The following is a 23,242-nucleotide window of genomic DNA, read 5'->3' as shown; positions in this document are numbered from 1 at the left end:
TTACCTTTGCTATTAAAAAAGACAGGGCTGTTGTGTTCGTAACATACTAGGAAAGCCTATACATGCAGGCTTTCAGTGCTCTGGCAACAATCTGTGATACCTCACCTAGAAATGGTAGTGTACACCATTTCTTGCAAACAGTGGATGGGGAAGCAGGTGGGGCATACAGGAGGGGTATAATTTTCCGGTTTTGTTTCCTGTGCAAGATGTGGTCAATAAGAACTGGACTATAGGCATTGACTGTGACAATAAATTTTACTGTATCTAACTCTGCTTTAAAATCATTGGACGTAGGGATAGATATGAGACAGTGTACCATTGAGTGGAAAGCTGCATGTTTGTGAGCTATGAGCTGTTGTGAGCAAGAAGGTATTAGTGTGTCTGTAGCTGTAGTTTTTCTATATATTTTGAAATAATGTATGTGTGTACTGATGTCACTGGTGAGATCTAAGAAGTTTATAAATTTGTTGCCAATTTCTATTGTGAACTGAATATTTTTATGTTGACTGTTTAAGTTTTTCAAAAATGTGTTGAGTTCTGTTGTAGTACCAGTCCATATACAAAGGACATCATCTACATATCTAAACCAGCATTTGATATTTACACTCAAAGCCTCCGTTTTTAGAAAATTTTGTTCAAAACGGTCCATAAATATTTCAGCCAACAGTGGACTAAGAAGGGAACCCATAGCTATGCCATTTAATTGTTTATAAAGAATCCCTTGGAACTGGAAATACTTCAGTGCCATGTATGAGTGGCCATCCTCAAGTCATTCAATTCCACATTAGACTTATGCATCAGCTCTGTCAGAATATCAATGCATTCTCCCACTGGTATGTTGGAAAACAAACTGCAGACATCAAAGGATACAAATTTCACTGTGAGAGACAGATATACCTTTTAACTTATTTACTAGGTCCAAGGAATTTGAAATACCATGCTTTGGTTTGAATTTAGTCTTGCTCTTAATTAGGACGTCCGTTTTACTAGCTAGTTTGTAAGATGGAGCAGTGAATGATGATACAATTGGACGAATAGGAACATCTTGTTTATGCTGTTTAGGAAGCTTGCCTAAGTATAGGACTCTCAGATAACGGGGACAGAGAAATTTCTGAGTTAATCTAATTCATAAATTCGTCAAAATGGCGTCGAAGTGCATAAGCCGGTTTCAAAGCTCCACGCCATGGCGACGATTGCACGGAGGGAGGGACACCGGCGTCTCCTGCGGCCAGACGCCTGGCGGCATCCCAGTAGCGCCAACCTGTGAGTGGGCGGGACGAACAGCTCTTCGGCTGAAAGTCTAAGTGACTGTCGGCATTTCCGTCTTCGCTCGTGTTGGCAACAGGGATCTTCTGCTGTCGGAGGCAGCGTGCAGTGTTCGAGAGCCAGAGATTACAAGGCTACTGGCAAGGGGAGACCACGACGTTGGGATCACAGGTTTACTTCAAACTTCGTACACCTTTAGTAGGCCATTAAAACAACATAACATGCAAGTAGTAAGGTGCACTACTCTGCCGATTCCGAGAAAATCGCAAGAGAAGTTTTACGCGTCTATTATGTGGCTTATGCTCCTGTGCGTAGAAGCCGGACTTTAGTTCAAGGTGGTGAAGTGATTAGCGTTCGAGCTTCAGAAGAAGAATGTACGTGGCGAAGGCTCGACTCCCTCTCAGACATAATTATTAATCTATGTTTTCATCACTGGTCATATTATTTAATTTATATGGATTTGATAGGTAATATATTGAAAAAACCACGTGTATTTGCATGAAGTTTCAATTGGCACACTGCCATTTACTTTATAACTGAATGTGAATAACGTCATTCATATCATTATTTTTGAGGTTTGACTTGGGGCCTTTCAAGCCTGTCCCTGGTCCTTGAAAATTCAATTATAAATAGTAAATAGTCAAATAATATACGAAATTCACTACAACTTCGTTAAAATGCACGTGTTTTTTTCATTATATTACCTTTAAAATGTCGTTGAAACACCTGCGCTAGCAGGACAGAGCGGATTAGGTTGTGGAAAGGGGCCGAAATAAGTTCCTGTCAATTTCACTCAACATACAAACTTTATTCACCAACACACAATATTACAACAAGGATGCAAAACACTCAAAACTTTAATCGACCTCCTTTGATTAACTTTAGATCGGCTGAAGGCCAGACCGAAAATCCAAGACTCAAGGCCTAAGCAAGAAATTCAAATACAAGGTTCTTCTGGAGGTTTCACCCAAGAATTAAGACTCAAACAGGGAAGTTACTATGTAACAGACACGGAACGGCGCTCAGAAGTTTCCAAGGGTCGGCCTGGAATTGTAACATTAAAGCCCGTTTAGGCGAAACAGGCAGCCTGACCAACAATTTCTAAATGGAAAAGCAACCCAACCGACAGACAGCCGACGAACCAAGCACCCAACCAACCACCTGATTTCGGTCACCAGACCAAAAGCACTACAACCAAAATGCCAGCGAGACGAAGAGACCAGTAACACTCGTATTCAAATATTGGTGTGTTAATAAGCCAAGGCACAATAACTACTGACATACATGATCATCGCAAGGCTGTGGAACTACACGCCGTGGAAGCCAGCATCAACACCACGGTAAGAAAACACTCACTCGCTGCTCTGTCACCACCGACTGTTACTGCAGTACGCAGACAGCATTACAGCATTTAAAGCACTGCTCAGCCGAACTGACTCAGGGTACATAGTGTTGTATGAAACACTGTCACAAGAAACTCTAACACTCGTAAAACGAATCACTGATGAACAACTAGAACAAATCACAGGCGGACACACAGACAAAATCGAAGGACGGCCGCTGACGAAACACACGTCCAAACAGACGACCGACCACAAACCAACCAAGGTCGTTGGCACTGACACCATGTGTGTCATCAACGGTCGGGCGAGTCTTACCTGTCCAGAGCCACGACGTCTCCGCACATGAAGGAGCCGAGCCACGTCCAGCAAGATGACCCAGTGACGAGTCCCAGCAACGGTCGAAAGACCAAATACACATCGCCGAAAGAGGCGACCAAATGAACGGCCGAACAGAGGTCGATCCCGCTGCCATCTCCGTCCGTCGGACAGTTCATCCTGTGTCGCGAGCGGTCGGCGAGTACCGGCTGTCCGCGCCTCCCTAGCGCTCCGTCCCTTGACTGCTGCTACGTCCCGACTGCACTTCTACCGCGACCGCGTTCCAACTCCAACCGCTCCAAGTCCGATGGCCCCCCCCTCCCCCCCGACACACGACGATCGGGAAGTAATAGCCGTCCAGCAAAGTTAATACGGCAGGGCTAATATCGATACGCGCTGCTGCTGCCACTCACGGGCAGACAAGGCACCAATTCAGTGACACCAGAAATTGAAATTAAAATGACGAGGCGGCCGTACGGTAAAAACAAGATGTTAAACAATAGATGGCACGAACATGAGCCACGCACGGCTCAATCATATAATTTCAATAATTGGACCAATGATGGAAAAAAATAGATTAAAGAAGAAGTACCAACGGGATTCGAACAATCGCCTCGTCCAAGACCCTCGTGCTGCGGGCGAAAGCTAACCACTTTTTTCTTTAATTTCATTTTGTTTGTCACATTGGTTCGGAGTGGACGTCCTATGACACCCATTCAGGTTCATCGTTGATCCATTCACTCATTTTTCTTAATACAGTGGGCAGATAAACCTCTGATGGAACACGCTGAGCTACGATGCCGGCGCCACTTGAACACAACGACTTCTTGTGGCTGTCACCTTCGCACAGATGCATAAGTCACGTAGTAGACGCGTAAAACTTCTCTTGTGGTTTTCTCGGAATTGCCAGAGTAGTGCAGCTTACTACTTGCACATTATGTTATTTCAATGGCGTACTAAAGGTGTACCAAGTTTGAAGTAAACCCCTGATACCAGCGTCGTGGCGTCCCCTTGTCAGAGTCGCCCTCTCGCCCTTAGTTTGTGGCAGTGCTTGGTAGGGTCAGTTCCTGGCAGTATATTATAGGCTTTACTTCGTGACCTGCAGTTGTGCGCCAGTATACGCCATGGAGGCGACCGTCCACCATTATGCTCAATTTTGATCGAATTATCCACGGTACAATGCTCACTACAAAACTGACCGTATTTAAGATGTAAATATTTGGTCTGGACTGCGAGTCACCAGCCTCCCGGTTTTATCGATGTTAATTTGGTAGTCTATGTCACGCTACCCCTGTCAGGGTGCTCGCAAAGTGTTTCCACTCATAGATCTTTCCTGTAACCTCTGATTCGAAACCTGGAGTGCGTCTTTGTTAAACTGCTTCAGTACTTTCTCTAGCGAGTTTAGTAGTTTTCGTTATCTTGGTTCATACACTCCTGGAAATTGAAATAAGAACACCGTGAATTCATTGTCCCAGGAAGAGGAAACTTTATTGACACATTCCTGGGGTCAGATACATCACATGATCACACTGACAGAACCACAGGCACATAGACACAGGCAACAGAGCATGCACAATGTCGGCACTAGTACAGTGTATATCCACCTTTCGCAGCAATGCAGGCTGCTATTCTCCCATGGAGACGATCGTAGAGATGCTGGATGTAGTCCTGTGGAACGGCTTGCCATGCCATTTCCACCTGGCGCCTCAGTTGGACCAGCGTTCGTGCTGGACGTGCAGACCGCGTGAGACGACGCTTCATCCAGTCCCAAACATGCTCAATGGGGGACAGATCCGGAGATCTTGCTGGCCAGGGTAGTTGACTTACACCTTCTAGAGCACGTTGGGTGGCACGGGATACATGCGGACGTGCATTGTCCTGTTGGAACAGCAAGTTCCCTTGCCGGTCTAGGAATGGTAGAACGATGGGTTCGATGACGGTTTGGATGTACCGTGCACTATTCAGTGTCCCCTCGACGATCACCAGTGGTGTACGGCCAGTGTAGGAGATCGCTCCCCACACCATGATGCCAGGTGTTGGCCCTGTGTGCCTCGGTCGTATGCAGTCCTGATTGTGGCGCTCACCTGCACGGCGCCAAACACGCATACGACCATCATTGGCACCAAGGCAGAAGCGACTCTCATCGCTGAAGACGACACGTCTCCATTCGTCCCTCCATTCACGCCTGTCGCGACACCACTGGAGGCGGGCTGCACGATGTTGGGGCGTGAGCGGAAGACGGCCTAACGGTGTGCGGGACCGTAGCCTAGCTTCATGGAGACGATTGCGAATGGTCCTCGCCGATACCCCAGGAGCAACAGTGTCCCTAATTTGCTGGGAAGTGGCGGTGCGGTCCCCTACGGCACTGCGTAGGATCCTACGGTCTTGGCGTGCATCCGTGCGTCGCTGCGGTCCGGTCCCAGGTCGACGGGCACGTGCACCTTCCGCCGACCACTGGCGACGACATCGATGTACTGTGGAGACCTCACGCCCCACGTGTTGAGCAATTCGGCGGTACGTCCACCCGGCCTCCCGCATGCCCACTATACGCCCTCGCTCAAAGTCCGTCAACTGCACATACGGTTCACGTCCACGCTGTCGCGGCATGCTACCAGTGTTAAAGACTGCGATGGGGCTCCGTATGCCACGGCAAACTGGCTGACACTGACGGCGGCGGTGCACAAATGCTGCGCAGCTAGCGCCATTCGACGGCCAACACCGCGGTTCCTGGTGTGTCCGCTGTGCCGCGCGTGTGATCATTGCTTGTACAGCCCTCTCGCAGTGTCCGGAGCAAGTATGGTGGGTCTGACACACCGGTGTCAATGTGTTCTTTTTTCCATTTCCAGGAGCGTATTTTCTGTTTTTCCATGTAATTATGGTTCGGCCCACAACATGCCTGCGGGTTGCCTTTGGAATCCGAAATTGTGGACTGGCTAGTTACCACCTCCTCGTATCGAGACTGGCCCTCTTTCCAATTTGTTTAAGAAAATGTATCTGACTTTCTTTTAGCTATCCCTCACTGTTCTGCAGTCTGCTCCTGTTCTCTTCATTATCCAATTACTTTGAATCAGCAGTCGATATTCCTGCAGTACGTGAAGAGGTGTCCGACACCATCACAGTTAAAAATATTTATACAGGCGTGGATGTGATGTATGTGCACGTGTAGATGTGATGTTTGCAGATCATCAGCTGAGGTTTTTCTCATCTGATGATAAGAAGGACGATGACAGGCAGAACTCATTTCTTTTATTTCGATCCTTCCGATGCCAAAAGAAAGGAGCAAGCTACAGTATGTTGTTGAAGTTGTTGTTGAAGTCATTTTAAGCTAAAGGCAGTTTTCTCTTTGTTGTTAGTTTCGGTGATCTGAAGAATGTTGTTTGGCAACTGCAGCCAGTAATCAATTGAAAAATAATCTATTCTTGCGATCAAGATGAGCCGCGCACCGCTCGTGTTCAGGTCATTTATTGTCTATCATCTTCAATTACGGTACTGCCTTCTCGTTTTCTTATTCCATTTACTGGCGTCACTAACTTCCTGCCTTACTTTCCCGTGAGCGGCAGCAGCTGCGCGTATCGATAAGTGAACAGTCGTACCAACTCTGGAGCGACCGATAGAATTTCTGGGTCGTCGTGTGTCTGCAGGTCAGTTGGAGACGGACCAGCAGTGCAGTCGGAACGGGAGCCGGTGAGGCGCGGACAGCCAGTGCTCGCCGACCACTGGCAACACACGTGAACTGTCCGACGGACGGAGATTGGAGCGGGACGACAGTTGGTTGGTCGTTCGGTTGCTCGTTTCATCGGCTGACATATATTTGGTCCTTTCACTGTTTCTGGGCCTGGCAGTTGGTCGGTTGGCGTGGAGCAGCGAGGAAGTCTCCGTGGCGGCATCCACGCGCGGTCGGAGTGTGGAGTGCTGTTCCCATTGCTACAAGGTCCGTGGCTCACCGATCCCGGACATGAAAGTTGAATCTTTACTTAATCTACCACATTGTGTCGTTTGAATTTCGTTGTAGGCTGTTGGGACATACCCGCGAGCAACAACTTGTCGCTCGTCCGTCGACTGTCTGCGGTTGGGTTGCCGTCGGATTGAAAATTTGTTGGGCCGACTGCCTGTCTAACCTAAGCGAGCGTTAGTGAATTCCAGGCCGACCCTTGGAAACTTCTGAGCGCCGTTTTATGTGCTGCCTTTTCTTATTTGTCCTTGTTGTTTGTTTATGTATGGATTCTAACCGATTTTAAATTAAAGCTGTTTCGCCCTTAAGGTGTGAGATTGTTTGGGCCTTCAGTCTGATTTAAAATTTTTTTTAGGATAAGGCGTTCTGCCTCTTAAATTCAAATTCCTGTTTTTGAGTCTTAAGGTATTGGCCTTCAGCCGATTTTAAATTAAGGTTGTTTCGCCCTGAAGGCGTGAGATTGAATGGCGCATTTAGCCAGGAATTAAGTTCTAAAATCAATGTTTGGCTTGCTCTGTTTTTAAAGTTTTCCTTAGTCATGTAATGTTTGTCAAATGAATAAAGTAGTGTAACTGACAGCCACTCATTTTGGCCCCTTTCCACAAATTAAACTATCATTCCTGTCCTGTGGATATAGCAGGGGATCTCACAAGACAATTAAAAGAATTGCTACAAAATTTTTTAAAAGTATCAGAGACACTTTTGGCAAAAGTACAAATAACAGAAAAAGACTCAAAACCTTTTCACGCTTATCTTATTCGTACTCAAATTTGAAACCTGCCAGGCTAACTGCAATCGTCTTACCTGAAAAAAAAAACCATGAAGTCCATTAATATGTGGCACATCAAAATAACTTTGCTACAAGCAGGAGAAAACAGAAAGTATTCTTTCTGACGAAGTTCTCAAGATTCATAAGCAAGTGTCTCACTCTCTGAAAAGTTATCACTTTTCAACAGAGTTACTGCAATTATGTCCATCCTAGTAATGTAGTAATATCTCAGTTGCAGCAGCATCTTGTTGCGCATCTTAGACACTCATCTCTGACACCATTACTATTTCTGGCACTAGTCCAGTCTCAGAACAGTTTCACAGTACACTAATGGATCTGTGATTTCAGTACATAGAGTGCAGCCCTGAAGCTGGGTTCACACACGCATCTAATATGGCGCCGTATATTGTGGCTTGCTGTAGTGGCAGAACAAACTACCGTTCACACAGGACACCATAAATTCTACGCAGTTGCACAGCTTTCAATATGGCGTCAACTGAAATCATATAGGCGGGCATGAATGTTATAGCGCAGCTTATGGCCTTATAGCTGTGATAAGAGTTAAATAAAAAGAAGACGAAACTCAGATGCTGGATCCGAAAATAAAAATAAATCAATGAAAACAAACTCATTTGTAAGAGAAGTAACACTCAGAGACGAAAATGCTGTCTACAGTGGCAAACTAACCAACAACTGGCATGTAAATATCTTCTGCTGACGTGCCACTCTTCCCAGATTTTAGAATCCTACTGTATTCGTTGATATAGGCATTTTGAGTAAGTAATTTGGGTTTAAGAGCTGCCACATCACACTCTGGAACTATTTCACGCATATAATCCACAATTTATACAATATTTGTATGCAGTCCTGCCCACTCTTCGCGTACGGGGTGCCTAAAGGATGCTGCGTTCTCCAAATGCTATACAACAATTCAAGCAAATAACATTAGTAGTTTTATTTCAATAAAGCAGGTTGACAATACTTAACTTGAATGTACAAAGTTGTCGCAAGCGATGGTCAACATGCAACATAAATCCGAATCCTTGCTACACACAATGTTCAAAAAAGCAGTGGATATAGATCACTACAATCTGATATCGTAGCACTCTCTGCCAGGCCGTGCTAATACTCTGCAAATCCTCTCCACTAAAGTCTGGCTGGGGCTGTTTTTTTTTTTTTTCTTTATTGTATTTCAATGCCCCATATGCGGCAATTGGCAACTGCTCTTCAGCCGAGAGACAGGCAGTAAGTACAGAATATGGAGACATTTAAGAAACAACAGAATGGAGGAACTACGGCGATACAGACATGTAAAAAGGGAAACGTAACGGAAGACAGCATAAAAAAGGGAGTTACTGGAAAATAATGATAAAAAGCTAAAACTGGACTCAAAAAACACACACTGTGACGATTAAAAGAAACAAAAGGCAAAGCACGTAACAGTCACTGTGTAAGTAGGCTGTTTATGTTTTCTCTATGTAAGTAGGCTGTTTAGGTTTTTTATTGGTAACGCCACCTCTGTATGACAATCACTGGCTGTGCTGTGGGCAGTCTGTGTCTGCTTTGCATTGTTGTAATACTCGCCATTGTAGTGTTAGGCAGCTGGCTGTGAACAGCGCGTAGCGTTGCGCAGTTGGAGGTGAGCCGCCAGCAGTGGTGGATGTGGGGAGAGAGATGGCGGAGGTTTGCAATTTGTCATGAACTGATATATATATTATGACTTGTGATGATATTAAGGTAAATACATTGTTTGTTCTCTATTAATATCTTTCATTTGCTAACTATCCCTATCAGTAGTTAGTGCCTTTAGTAGTTTGAATCTTTTATTTAGCTGGCAGTAGTGGCGCTTGCTGTATTGCAGTAGCTTGAGCAGCGAAGGTTTTTGTGAGGTAAGTGATTTGTGGAAGGTATAGTTTAATGTTAGTCAGGGCCATTCTTTTGTAGGGAATTTTGAAAGTCAGACTGCGTTGTGGTAAAAATATTGTGTGTCAGGTTAAGCACAGTCATGTATAATTGTTCAAAGGGGACGTTACATATGTCGACCCTTAGCCTAGGATACCTCACTGGAATCTTCTGATTTTTTGTTGTAGTTTGTGTAATTAGTGTAGATTTTGTTTATTGCTAGCGCGTAATTGTAGAGAAAATCTCCTTTGTAGTTGCAGTCTTTCATTGTTGTACTGTAAAACAGTTGTGGCATGCATGTAGATTTGCACCAAGTATTTCGCAGCTGCAATTAACTAGATATTATTTTCAGTGCTATGTTAATGTGTTCTCTTATTTTTGATCTTCAAATTGTGTTTTTCTGTGTTGTCGTGTGAAATACTGTGACAATAATGGCGTGTGAAAAACGTAATACTAGGCTCCAAAGTAAACTGAGAAATGACAGTGCAAATGAAAGCAGTGTGTTAGCGCCACCGAGTAATGAATTAACTGATGTTCAAAGTAGTAATTTGGTAATTGTGCATAGGGAAATGGAGCGGGCGTCAAACAATGGCGTGGACAGTGAAACAATTAGTGAAGAGGGAAGCATTATCGATCGATCGGTCGGCAACAGCTCGCCTCAGGAAGCCGAAATGATAGGACACAATTTTGCAAATACTGTAGATTCAGGTTTTGCGTCCTCACCGTTTTCTCAAATAAGTCAAGACACATTTTCAGCTTGTCAAAATGTGAATGTCGCCGGTGCAAATGCACTGCCGAAAAGAGTAGAGGAACAGATTCCAGACACTAATGCATTGTTATTACAACTAATGCAACAAATGGAACAAAATCAGAGACAAACACAGCAAAAGCTGCAAAAGTTAGACACAATGGAACAAAATCAGAGACAAACACAGCAAAACCTGCAAAAGTTAAACACCACACTTGAACAAACACGTGAAGATTTAACTACTGAGTTACATAACATTGAATCGAAATGTCAAAAAGTCTGTAATGACGTAAAAACACAAATTTGTGAGCATTTCCAACCTATTTTTTCGCGTCATGAGAATGCATTACAGAATCACGAAGCAGCCATAAAAGAGCTGCAAACCATTGTTCATGAAAATCATGAGACCTTGTGGGCTAAAATTGACTCAGTTGCATCTATCGATTCGGTTACGCAACTGGCAAAAACTCACGAAAACTTAAAGAACACAGTAGATTCGATTTCAACACAAATGGACACTCTGAAACTTGGTTCAGAAAAACACACTGAGGAAATGTGTTCACTATCGGAGAAAGTAGCCGAACTTTCGGATCAGGTCACTAACTTATCTACAAAGGTAGATGATGATCTGAATGACACAAGACCCGTAGCCTTCACTGACACAGAAGAGTATGAACAAATAAGAAAATTCAAACAAAATCAGAATCAAATTAATACGCAATACAAAAGAGAAATGCGGGAAGTACAAGATCAGCTGACACAGGTAGTACAAGAATTACGTATTTCTGAGGACACTCGCGCCCCAATACGGGAAGAGGGACATACAAATACGGAATTCTTGTACTACTTGTGCCAACTGATCTTGCAACTGCCAGTAATACTATATACAAGTCCAGCACACAGTTAAAATCACAGCTCCTGAGACATCATGGGAGAGCAGCACCAAACACAGCACTGACATAGGATGAGCAAACTGAGAGGATCTGCCAGCGGGATAGAGACGAGGGAGAAGGGAAGAAAGGAGGGGGAAGAGATGGGTGGGGCGCACCAAAGGGGGCCAGTGAGGGAAGGAAGTGGGAGGGAAACAGTCGAGGAGTGGGTGCAGAGGCTTGGGGGGGGGGAGGGAGGAAAATCCACTCTGGGAGGAGGAGGGGAGAGGGAAAGGAGGGGGCCCTGGTGAGGAACAAGGCCAGGCTACAGTTGGTAGGAAGGGTAGATGTCATGGTGAAGTTCAACATCTGGGTGGGGGAGGTGCTGGAAACTGCTGTACAGGATGGCGGGTATGGGCAGGCGGTGGGCATTATGGAATAATAGAGTAATTTTTAGAGAAAAGCCATTTATTGGCTAAAGCATGATGAAAGGGGCTACATAGGCCTAGGGAGGTGAGGGTGAGCCAGAGCTTGCAATTTGGCGAACATTGTTCGCGAAGCTACCGAAAGTGGTTGTCTGCCAAAACTAAGTCCACAGTGCCGCAGCACCGGGAGAAGCGGGAGATGTTCAGTGCTACAGGGCGCGCATCCAACTCGCGGGTGAGCAAGAATACAAGAGAGCGGGCCCGGCGACGGGCGGCCGGGTATATTCGACGCACCACGCGGCTTCCTCCACCGTGATTGGTCAGGACCGAGCAAACCGTGCAGGCGGCATGGAACTTTCCAGAGCGTTGTCTGCTAAGCGACGCCTGGGGCGGCGTTACCTCGTAAGCACATGAGAGAGGCGCGTGATCAAGGTGCCCTTCGTCGGTGCTGACTTCCTGTTACTAGACCGTGGGACGAAAGAATTTACAGGCAGCTAACACTGCCGGCCGTGGCTTGGCCGCAATGGAAAAATGAAGTTACCGTTTGGGTGCTCATATAATAAAGTAAAATCCCTTATTGTCCGGCTCATCCTTTACACTGCCCTGATGAACGAGATGGAGGGTGTGGAGGTTGAAAGAAGGAGGGATACAGTGATAGAGGTGCGGCAATGGGCGGAGGGGTGGAGCAGAAGGAAGAAATCAGGGGGTGTGGGGATCAAGCCTGCAGACAGTGTAAAGGATGCAAAGATGTTGGAGGAAAAGGAGGAGGTGGGGAAGGGGATGAGGTCATACAGGAGTCATGTGGGGGAAGGAAAGCAGATACAGAAGGCAAGGCAGAACACATGGAATTCTAGGATTTGGAGGGCCTTATAAAATTGGGGAGGGGTGGAGATGCAGGAAATGCTGGCATATTGCATCATAGGACAGATGAAGGATTTGTAGGTGTGGAGGATGGTGGAAGGATGCAATCCCCACGTCCAGCCAAGCAGAATTTGCAGAAGGCGGAGGTGGGAATGGGCTTTCTGGAGGGTCAGGAGATGAGAGGTCCAGGTGATGTGACAGTCAAGGGTGAGGCCAAGGTATCACAGGGTGGGGATGAGCTGGATGGGGTGACCATAAATGGTTAGGTAGAAATCATGGAGACGGAAGGAGCAAGTGGTGTGGCCTATGAAAGTTTGCCTTGGTGTTGAAGGGGTTGAAACGAAGGAATCAATGGTTACATCAAGTGGTGAACTGGTCAAGGTGGGTTTGGAGGGTGTTTTGGGACCGTTGAAGGGTAGGATACAGAGCCAGGAAGGCAGTGTCATCAGCATATTAGAGGAGGTGGACAGGTGGGGTGCCTTGGGCATATCTGTGGTGTACAGGAGATAGAGGATGGGGGAGAGGATGGAGCCCTGGGGGATGCCAGCAGTAGGACAAAAGATATGGGAGTTGGTGTCATGGAGGGTGACATAGGAAGGACGGTGTGAGAGGAAGGAAGCCACCAGATGGACAAAATTGATAGGCAGGGCGTAGGTTTGGAGTTTAAAGAGGAGACCAGGCGTCCATACACGGTTGTAGGAATTTTGGAGATCGAAGGAAACAAAAATGGCAGAGTAGCAGGAGTTAAGTTGGAGGGAAAGAAGGTGGACAAGGTTAATGAGATGGTCTTTGGTGGAGAAGGAGGGTCGGAAGCCACAATGGGTAAGGGGGAGAAGATTGTGTTGATTGAGGTGGCGATGAATAAAATGGGAGAGGATGGATTCGAAGACCTTACTGAAGATGGAGGTGAGGCAGGTGGGACGATAAGAAGAGGTGATGGAAGGGGGTTTGTTGGGCTTGAGGGAAAAGAGGATGCACTAAGTCTTCCACAGGTCGGGGTAGAAGTCGATAGAGAGGATGGCATTGTATAAATTGGCAAAGACAGTCAGGAAGGAGAAGGGACATTCTCAGAGGTGACGGTACATGACACAGTCATGTCCAGGGGCCATGTTGCATTTTGAGGACAAGTTTAATGTCTTCTCCTGTGATTGGAGTTTTTATATCGGAGGGATGAAACTGCCCCAAGTACTGGAGACTGAGAGCAATTGGAGCGACCGAGGTATCGGCGCGTTCCATGACATTGGGGAAAGGGAATAATCAAAGTGAGGATCATCAGGGACGGATAAGACCTCAGAAAGTTGGGAAGCGAAGTGGTTGGCCTTACTGAGGTTATTGGGAAGGGGGCAGTCGTTATGGACGAGGGGGTAATGGGGTGTGGAATGGGAACCAGTAATACAACAGAGCTGAGGCTGACAGGAGTGGCACTTCGGCTAGATGCTGCTCCTATTGTGGTGATGTTCTGGTCAGTGCGCTATTGGCTGACGCCTTTTCACTGTCTTCTCTGGCCTTGCGTTCTTCTTCTTCGTTCCAGCGCTTGTGGTTATGCCAGAACAGCTTGGTCTCGTTTTTTTCGTTACATATGTTTATTTATTTATTCGTTCCTTCATAGGATATGTTATTGGTTTGCAAATATTGTAGACGCACGTGCACACACATGCAGAAAATTAGGGGTTTCTCTTCTTGCACTTCTAGTAACTGCGAAAGTGTACCTGCCGTACATTGTTCTCGCATTTATCAAAAATAAAATAAAAACACACTGAAATGGAATGAAGGACAGCAGCAGTTAACTGCACGATAACTATGACAGAATGCTCGTGTTTCACAATACTATCGCAAAGGAACAGCGGTGGTAGGAAAGTAGGCACAACAAATTGCAAGGAAGCGGAACTTCTTGTGGCGCTACGCAAGTTGCGTTTCTTGAGTTGTGCCTCTAAAAACTGGGAGTTCACACATGAAACTACAGATTGATACTAGCTGTTGCGACATTTTTATGTTTATGAAACTGGTTCAAAGTATCGACTGTCCACCGACCAGTGCAGCGCTGCGAAACAGCATCAAGAAGGCGCTGACCCAGGCGCCAATGGAAAGAGCCGGCGGCACCACACCTCCAGGAAGACAGAATTCAGCGCCCTCTGTCAACGCTGACTTAATCAACCGACCATCGCCGGTCGACCACACGTTCAGTTACAGACTGCGAAAGCATCAATACTGACAGGAAGACGACACTTAGCATGCATTCTGCGAATAGTAATAGTCGATAAACTAATTGCATGTCAAAGTACAGCAAGTACAGGAAGGCACTTCATAAGAAGAAGTCAAGTTACGTTTCTTTCCTTTTTTAGAAATAAATTGTTCTAATAATTAGAAAGTCTTACACACAGATAACTTTGGATTCCTGCCACGGCCATAGTAACGCCTCTCCTTCCTCGTTTTGTCGGTGCTGACACCCAAAGTAGCCGACACGACATACAGAGGCAATCAGTCAGCTTTTCTTGTTTTTAGAGTTTCGTACCTCGGTCGATAAAAATGGAACCCACATAGGATCACTTTGTCGTCCGTCTGTCTGTCGATCTATCCATCCGACTGTTAAAAACCACTTTTCTCAGGATGGGTAGATGAATCAAGCTGATTTCATTTTATGTCATATAGTAAGGTTAACGATCCGTTGATAGTGTAAAAAATTAAAGTTTCTAAGCCAATGTGAGCGAAAGTCCGGCCAATAATGTTACATATTTTGATACTCGCAAACTCGCTCATCAAAACCTCTAGGGTACTTCCTGTTGACCTAGAACCACGCAATTCAGCGAGAGGCAAAGTTTCACAGTACAACAATAGGAAAAAATCCGAAAATTGTTAATTTGTAAGAAAATTGAAAATTCTTTTTGTAATTTGTTACCCGACTGTCTGTCTGTCCTGTTAAGACCCCTGTTTCTCAAGAATGGATAGGTATATAACTTGCTTGCACAGATGAGGATAACACGCAAAAATCTTCGAGTTTCTCGATTCCTTTTTTTCTTTTCTTTTTATAGTGCTCCTGCACTGAAAACTCTTATTACAGTTTCATGAAGTTCTAGAGAATAAAACTTACGAGGGAATAAATCCGATAGGAGTAATTATCCCATTTACCTGTACAAAATTATGGTATACTTCACACATGCTTGTCTTAGCCATTATGAGTAAACTGATGAAGCATAACACTATGGTCACTGCCCATCGTCATATGGAACGGTACTGTTAGCGTGCGCTCACGTGATCCGGTAAGGAAAGTACATAAGCGGGACAGAGATGTATGGGGAAACAATATAACGCCGAAACTGGTAAACAGGGCAATACATGGACATAGAGTGACGCGCCAAGTGGGGAAACAATATAACGACGAAACGGGAAAACAGGGCAATACATGGACATAGAGTGACGGGCCAAAGAAACTGGTATAGGCATGTATATTCAAATACAGAGATTTGTAAAAGGCAGAATATGGCGATGCGGTAGGCAACGCCTATATAAGACAAGTGTCCAGCGCAGTTGGTAGATCGGTTACTGCTGCTGCAATGACGTGCTTTCAAGATTTAAGTGAGTTTGAAACTGGTGTTATAGCCGACGCATCACCGATGGGACACAGCATCTCCAAGGTACCGATGATGTGGGGATTTTCACGTATGAAAATTTCACGAGTGTACCGAGAATATCAGATATACGGTGAAACGACATCGTTGCGGCTGGAAAAAGATCCCGCAAGAACGGGACCAATAACGACTGAAAAGAATCGTTCAACGTGACAGAAGTGCAAACCTTCCGCAAATTACTGCAGATTTCAATGCTGCGCCATCAACAAGTGTTAGTGTGCGAACCATTCGACGTAACATCATCGATATGGGACTTCGGAACCGAAGGCCCACTCGTGTAACCTTGATGACTGCACAACGTAAAACTTTATGCCTCGCCTGGGCCCGTCAACACCGACATGATTGATTGATGACTGGAGAGATATTGTCTGGTTTCAAATGGCATCGAGCGGATAGACGTGTACCGGTATGGAGACAATCTCGTGAATCCATCGACCTTGCATGTCAGCACTGGACTGTTAAAGCTGGTGGAGGCTCTGTAATGGTGTGAGGTGCGTGCAATTGGACGTCTGATACGTTTAGATATGGCTCTGACAGGTGACACGTACGTAAGCATCCTGTCTGATCACCTGCATCCATTCATGTCCATTGTCCACTCCGACGGACTTGAGCAATTCCATCAGGACAATGCAGCACCCCATACGTCTAGAATTGCTGCAGAGAGGAACACTCTTCTGAGTCTAAATACTTCTGCTGACCACCAAACTTCCCAGACGTGAACATTATTGTGCATATCTGGGATGCCTTGCAACGTGCTGTTCAGAAGGTATCTCCACCCCGTCGTACTCTTACGGATTTATGGACAGCCCTGGAGGATTCAAGGTGTCAGTTCCCTCCAGCACTACTTCAGCCATTAGTCCATGCCTAGTCGTGTTGCGGCACTTCTGCGTGCTCGAGGGGGCTCCACACGATATTAGACAGGTGCACCAGTTTCTTTAGCTCTTCGTGTAAATGACTCGCAAATAGCAGATTTTTATGGTCTAGCGTCTGTGAACGAGCATCACAGAAACGGCGAAGCTGGGAAGTTGTTCGAGTTTTACTGTTGTGCACATGTATGGAAACTGGGTGAAGAGTGGAGAACCCACGAGCAGGCTACAGTGTGTCAAGACGTCCAAGCCTCTTCAAAGAACGTGAAGGTCGGAGATTTTACCATTCTGTTGAGCAGGATAGCAGCCGACCTTTTGCAGGTCTGAAAATGGAGTATAGGCCTGGTGCAGACACAAATGTTTTCCAAAACACCGTTCAGCACACACTCTACATCTTCAAGCACACGATTACTTACAATTCATAGTTAAGTGCTTGACAGAGGGTTCTCCAAACCACCTTCAGATTATTTCTCCACCGTTCCACTGTCTTACAGAGCGTAGCAAAACAAACACTTAACTCTTTCTCTACGACCTCTGATTTCTCTTACTTTATTGTGCTGATCTTCTTCCCTGTGTGGGTTGACTGTATAGGCTCGCATTCGGATGAGAAAGTTGCTGGTAGAATTTTCTTGTAAAGATCACGCTGCAACGAAAAACGCCTTTGCTTTAATGATTGCCATCCCAGCTCTCCCATCATATCCGTAGCAATTTCTCCGCTATTTCGCGATAACACAAAACGAGCTGCCCTTCCTTGAATTTTTCAATGTCCTCCGTCAATCCTGTCTGGTAAGAATCACATACAGCACAGCAATGCTCTAGCAGAGGACTAACAAGGTTTGTAAGACCTGTTAAATTCTCTAAGTATTCTACCAGTAAAAAATACTGTTTGGTTTGCCTTCCGCACTACAGTATCTATTTATTAGTTGCAAATTAAGTCGTTCGTAATTGTAATTCCTAAGTATTTAGTTGAATTTACATCCTTTAAATTTGTATGATTTATCGTGAAATCTAAATTCAAGTCTTTCCTTTATGTACTCATGAGGATGACCTCACTCTTTTCGTTATTGACAGAAAATTGCCACTTTTCGCAACATTCAGGTATCGACTCTAAGTCATTTTGCAATTGGTTTTGACTTTCTAATAACTTTACTAGATGCTAAATGACAGCATCATCTGCAAACAATCTAAGAGGTCTGCTCAGATTGTCTCCTAAATCGTTTATGCAGAGTAGGAACAGCAGAGTGTCTATGACCCTTCCTTGGATAACGCCGGATATCCCTTCTACTTTACTCGATGATTTTTAGTCGATTACAACTGTGAACTTTCTGAGAGGAAATCACAGGTTCAGTCACACAACGGAAGCGGTGCTCCATAGCCACACAATTTGTTTAGAAGTCTCTTGCGAGGAACAGTATCAAGACCCTTCTAAAAATCTAGAGATATGGAATCAATCTGAAATTCCATGTCGATAGAACTCATTACTTCGTGCGAATTAAGAGCCAGTTTTTTGACAAGAACGATATTTCTTGAATTCGTTCTGGTTGTGTGTCAATAGAGCGTTACCTTCGAGGTAATTCATTGCTGAACATGGGGCTTCACAGCAGACGGCTGTTATGTATTCCTCTATCGCACCAACGACAGCGTCAATTATGACTGCAGTGGGCATGATACCATCGAGACGGACCGTGGATCAACGCAACCGTGTCACCCAGTTGGGTGATCACGTCGATGGTCGGGTCAGGATAAGCCGTCGTCCAGGCAAGCGACTGTCTGAAACACATGCCATGCCATCAACGCTGGCCTGTGGGAGCAGTAATGTACTATGGGGGACAATTAGCTGGCCTTCGATGGAAACTGCGGAACTAATCAAAGGCTCGATGACAGCTGTGGGCTATGTGATCATTATTGTGGTTATGGTGGGCCAACTGCATTCTTTTATGCTTGGCTTCCCTGAGAGCACATGCTTCTTCCAGCATGATAGTGGTCAGTATCACTAAGCCAGGATTGTGCCACAGTGGCCTGAGAGAATGATAATGAGTCACGTTTAAGTTTTTGCCACCAAATGCACGTGATCGGAAACCGATAAGTAATGTCTGGGACGAAGTTGGGGCCACCAGCATCCTCACAAGCGACCCGCCCGTAATTTCAGTGAACTGTGTGCAGGCGTCTGATGTGACGTACCTCTGGAAACTTACCAAGACCTTGTGTAATCCATGCCACACAGAATAGCAGTTGATTATAACTCACCGGCGTGCAAAACTTCAGAAAGAAAACAACATTCGTATAAAGTGTCACAGCAAAGTAACACAGCTCGGTGAAACTTGGAACATACGAAAGAACTGCTGCAGTGTAGTACAAAAGGTCACTGAAAGAAAGACGCAGTGAAACGAACAGAAATGGCATTTTCGTTCAAAGACAATTATTATACTGAAATAGTGTCGTAAAACTACTACAACCTACTGTAGGCTATCATAAGTAAGCGTATACTACGATAATTTTCTTAGTAGCTTTGATCAGTTAAGGTCGTAGCTGCATTAGCTGTGTATTAGGTGTGTTGCATACATATTGGGCGTTACCTCATAATGATCGCTTTCTTTCCTTATGTTCGCGCAGCTCACCCCGTCGGAGGTTCGAGTGTGTGTGTGTGTTGTCCTTGGCGTTAGTTAGTTTAAGTTAGATTAAGTAGTTCGTAAGCCTAGGGACCGATGACCTCAGCTGTTTGGTCCCGTAGTCCTTACCACAAATTTCCAAATTTCTTTCCTTATGCAAGCAGTGTCTTACTAGGTCCCCCAGAAAACAGGCACGATGAACCATCTAGAAACTGAGTGAGAATATATAAATGGCCACGTAACGTTTGGAAGATTTTTGTTCTAATTGGTCATGCTCCCGTCTGGTATTTAAAAATAAACAGTATTTATAACAAAATTCAAATTAAAGGACACTACACACATCAAAAAAAGCTTTGCATCACCCCGGTTCCCAGAACTCCTGAATACAGACGTTGACTTTGGAAATTGTATCACAGACGCAGTTCCTTTGACTGTTCAGAGATGTCACTAAACACACCCAAAGATGTAAACAACCATGCATGAGCAGCGGCTATTAGGTGGAGGGGACCCGACAGCCGATCAGTTCAAGTCATTCCACCAGGAAGGAGGTACATGTCTCGTGTTGTCTGTAGTTCAACCATGCTTAGACGGCCAATACCGCGGTTCGATCGCGTCCGCATTGTTACTTTGTGCCAGGAAGGGCTCTCAACAAGGGAAGTGTCCAGGCGTCTCGGAGTGAACCAAAGCGATGTTGTTCAGAAATGGAGGAGATAGAGAGAGACAGGAACTATTTACTGCAGTGGGTAACCGCTACCTACGGTTTACGGCTCGGAGAAACACTGACAACAAAGACACCTTGTTGAATAATGCTTTTCGTGCAGCCATAGGACGTAGTGTTACGACTCAAACTGTGCGCAATAGGCTGCATGATGCGCAACTTCACTCTCCACGTCCATGGCGAGGTCCATCTTTGCAACCACGACATCATGCAGAGCGGTACAGATGGGCCCAACAACATGCCGAATGGACCGCTCAGGACTGGCATCAAGTTCTCCTCACCGATGAGTGTCGCATATGCCTTCAACCAGACAATCGTCGGAGACGTGTTTAGAAGCAACCCTGTAAGGCTGAACGCCTTAGACACACAGTCGAGCGAGTGCAGCAAGGTAGAGGTTCCCCGCTGTTTTGGGGTGGCATTATGTGGGGCCGACGTACGCCGCTGGTGGTCATGGAAGGCGCTGTAACGGCTGTACGATACGTGAATGCCATCCTCCGACCGATAGTGCAACCATATCGGCAGCATACTGCCGTGGCATTCGTCTTCATGGACGACAATTCGCGCCCCCATCGTGCACATCTTGTGAATGAGTTCCTCCAGGATAACGACATCGCTAGACTAGAGTGGCCAGCATGTTCTCCAGACGTGAACCATATCGAACATGCCTGGAATAGATTGAAAAGTGCTGTTTATGGACGTGACCCATCAACCACTCTTAGGGAAATACGCCGAGCCGGCCGGGGTGGCAGAGCGGTTCTAGGCCCTACGGTCTGGAACCGCGCGACCGCTACAGTCGCATGTTCGAATTCTGCCTCGGGCGTGGATGTGTGTGATGTCCTTAGGTTAGTTAGGTTTAAGTAGTTCTAAGTTCTAGGGGACTGATGACCTCAGAAGTTAAGTCCAATAGTGCTCAGAGCCATTTGAACCATTTGATATACGCCGAATGGCCGTTGAGGAGTGGGACAATCTGGACCAACAGTGCCTTGATGAACTTCTGGGTAGTATGACACGAGGAATACAGGCATGCATCGATGCAAGAGGACTTGCTACTGGGTATTAGAGGTACCGGTGAGTACAGCAGTCTGGACCAGCACCTGTGAAGGTCTCGCTGTATGGTGGTGCCACATGCAATCTGTGGTTTCCATGAGCAATAAAAAGGGCGGAAATGATGTTTATGATGATCTCTATTCGAGTTTTCTGTTGAGGTTCCGGCACTCTCGGAACCGAAGTGATGCAAAACTTTTTTTGATGTGTCTATATCGTTCCAGAAACCTTTTCAATTTTCAGATATCTATGATGGATATATATGCAGACTGAAATGACGAATGAAAAATTTATACCAAGGCGGGGGTTCGAGCCTCAACCTGAAATAGTCATTGTTTATTTCAGATTTTATTCGAAATTGTTGATTTGTAACGTGAAACAGAGGGATGATATATAGTAAAAATAAAGGAAACAAAGCATATTTGTCACATAGCGCCATCACACGCGATATCATGAAAAGGGTAAAATAGAAAAGAAACATGCAAAATAAAAATATATCAAACATCACTTCAATACTTCGTCGAACTTATACAAAACACGTTTCTGTTCCTCACAAACAATTTTCACATTTATCAGTAATAATAAAAGGAAACTCTTGCCTTTGATCATGATGCAGAACTTTCTTCTGAGCACAAAATAACAACAATAATTGTATATATTTTTTATGTTTGGTATGAAAAGTGTACTTGCACCAAAGTGTACTTGGTTTCATAAAAGAACAGAAGTTACTCTACCAAATAGTTTTTATCTGTTGTAAACTGCAATTTCTATTCTTTAAGGATTTCTATTCTTTAAACAACGTGCTTACACTGAATTATGTGTGGTTCTAATTATGTGCGAAACAAACAAAGAAAAAAAAAGAAAGGTCATCGGCTACCATTTTCTCTCTTACTCATTTATGTTTTTCTCTATCAGTGCCACCAATACTCCCGGTAATCCTACCATTTACTGTGTTATTTAGGTACTCTACGAGAACTACCAAACCATAGTTTTGGTAGAGCGCAACCCTTCACTGAAGTCGCCGAGATTCATGACCGTCCCTTGGACATTACAAACCGCGAGAAGTGTTTATTAATACAGTGTGTGATGATCGTAGAAGGCACTCCATGATCTGTAACATGCACACATACCAGCCACATGGCCGGTACGATAGTCTTGCAGTAAGGCTTTGCATTCCTCCACTAGCGCGGTTGACAACTCCTGGATGGTCGATGGAGCATGTGGGGGTGTTGCAGCACATCTTCCAAAGGACCCTACCCTTGTTCGATGAGGTTTGAGCCAGGGGACGGGCAGGTCAGTCGAGTCGCCGAATAATATCTCATTCCAATAGCTCCTTCACCTGTGCTGCTCGATACATTAGAGCTTAGTCATCCAGAAATACGAAGTCAGAGCCACATGCACCCCTGAAAAGATGCACGAAGAGAAAGAGTACATTAGGACAGTAACTTCGACCATTGATAATACCATGTTAGATAATTTGGATGTCAATGTGGCCATGCAACGTTTTCCTGGCCGTAACATAACATTTGGACTACCAAAACGATTATGTTCGACAATGGTAGATGTACACTCATGTAGTACATCTACAATAAGAATACGTAATGCAGCCAGGAACATTGGCAAACATGGTCGTTTTGATGATGCAGGTGTTTTGTTATGAGGAGGCATAATAGTTTCGTGGGCGTACTGACGTCCAAATCTTTGCACACAGTATACCCAATCAGTCCACGTTATTTTGACACTGTTCCTTCGCCACGAGTATCTTTCCAGGATTCATTCGGCCCTGCCGTCATTTTTATGGATGATAGTGAGCGGCGGCATCGAACAGTGGTGGACACGATGGTGATACTTGGTGAGCGATCCGGTTTGGCCGTTCCTCCAACTTAAATGTCATCCAGCACGTGTGGGATGCACTGGGGGGGGGGGGGG

General features: G+C 45.3%; 1 protein-coding gene across 1 annotated transcript in view; it reads right to left on the bottom strand.

The window, feature by feature from the left end:
- The window catches only part of LOC124711152 (UDP-glycosyltransferase UGT5-like), a 274,796-nt gene that overhangs the window by 100,786 nt on the left and 150,768 nt on the right, over positions 1–23,242 (bottom strand). The gene's annotated exons all lie outside the window — the stretch shown is intronic.

Source organism: Schistocerca piceifrons, chromosome 8, assembly GCF_021461385.2.
Source record: "Schistocerca piceifrons isolate TAMUIC-IGC-003096 chromosome 8, iqSchPice1.1, whole genome shotgun sequence".
NCBI lineage: Eukaryota > Metazoa > Arthropoda > Insecta > Orthoptera > Acrididae > Schistocerca > Schistocerca piceifrons.
Note: the sequence above shows the minus strand (reverse complement) of the source record. Positions and strands in the feature narration are given on the sequence as shown.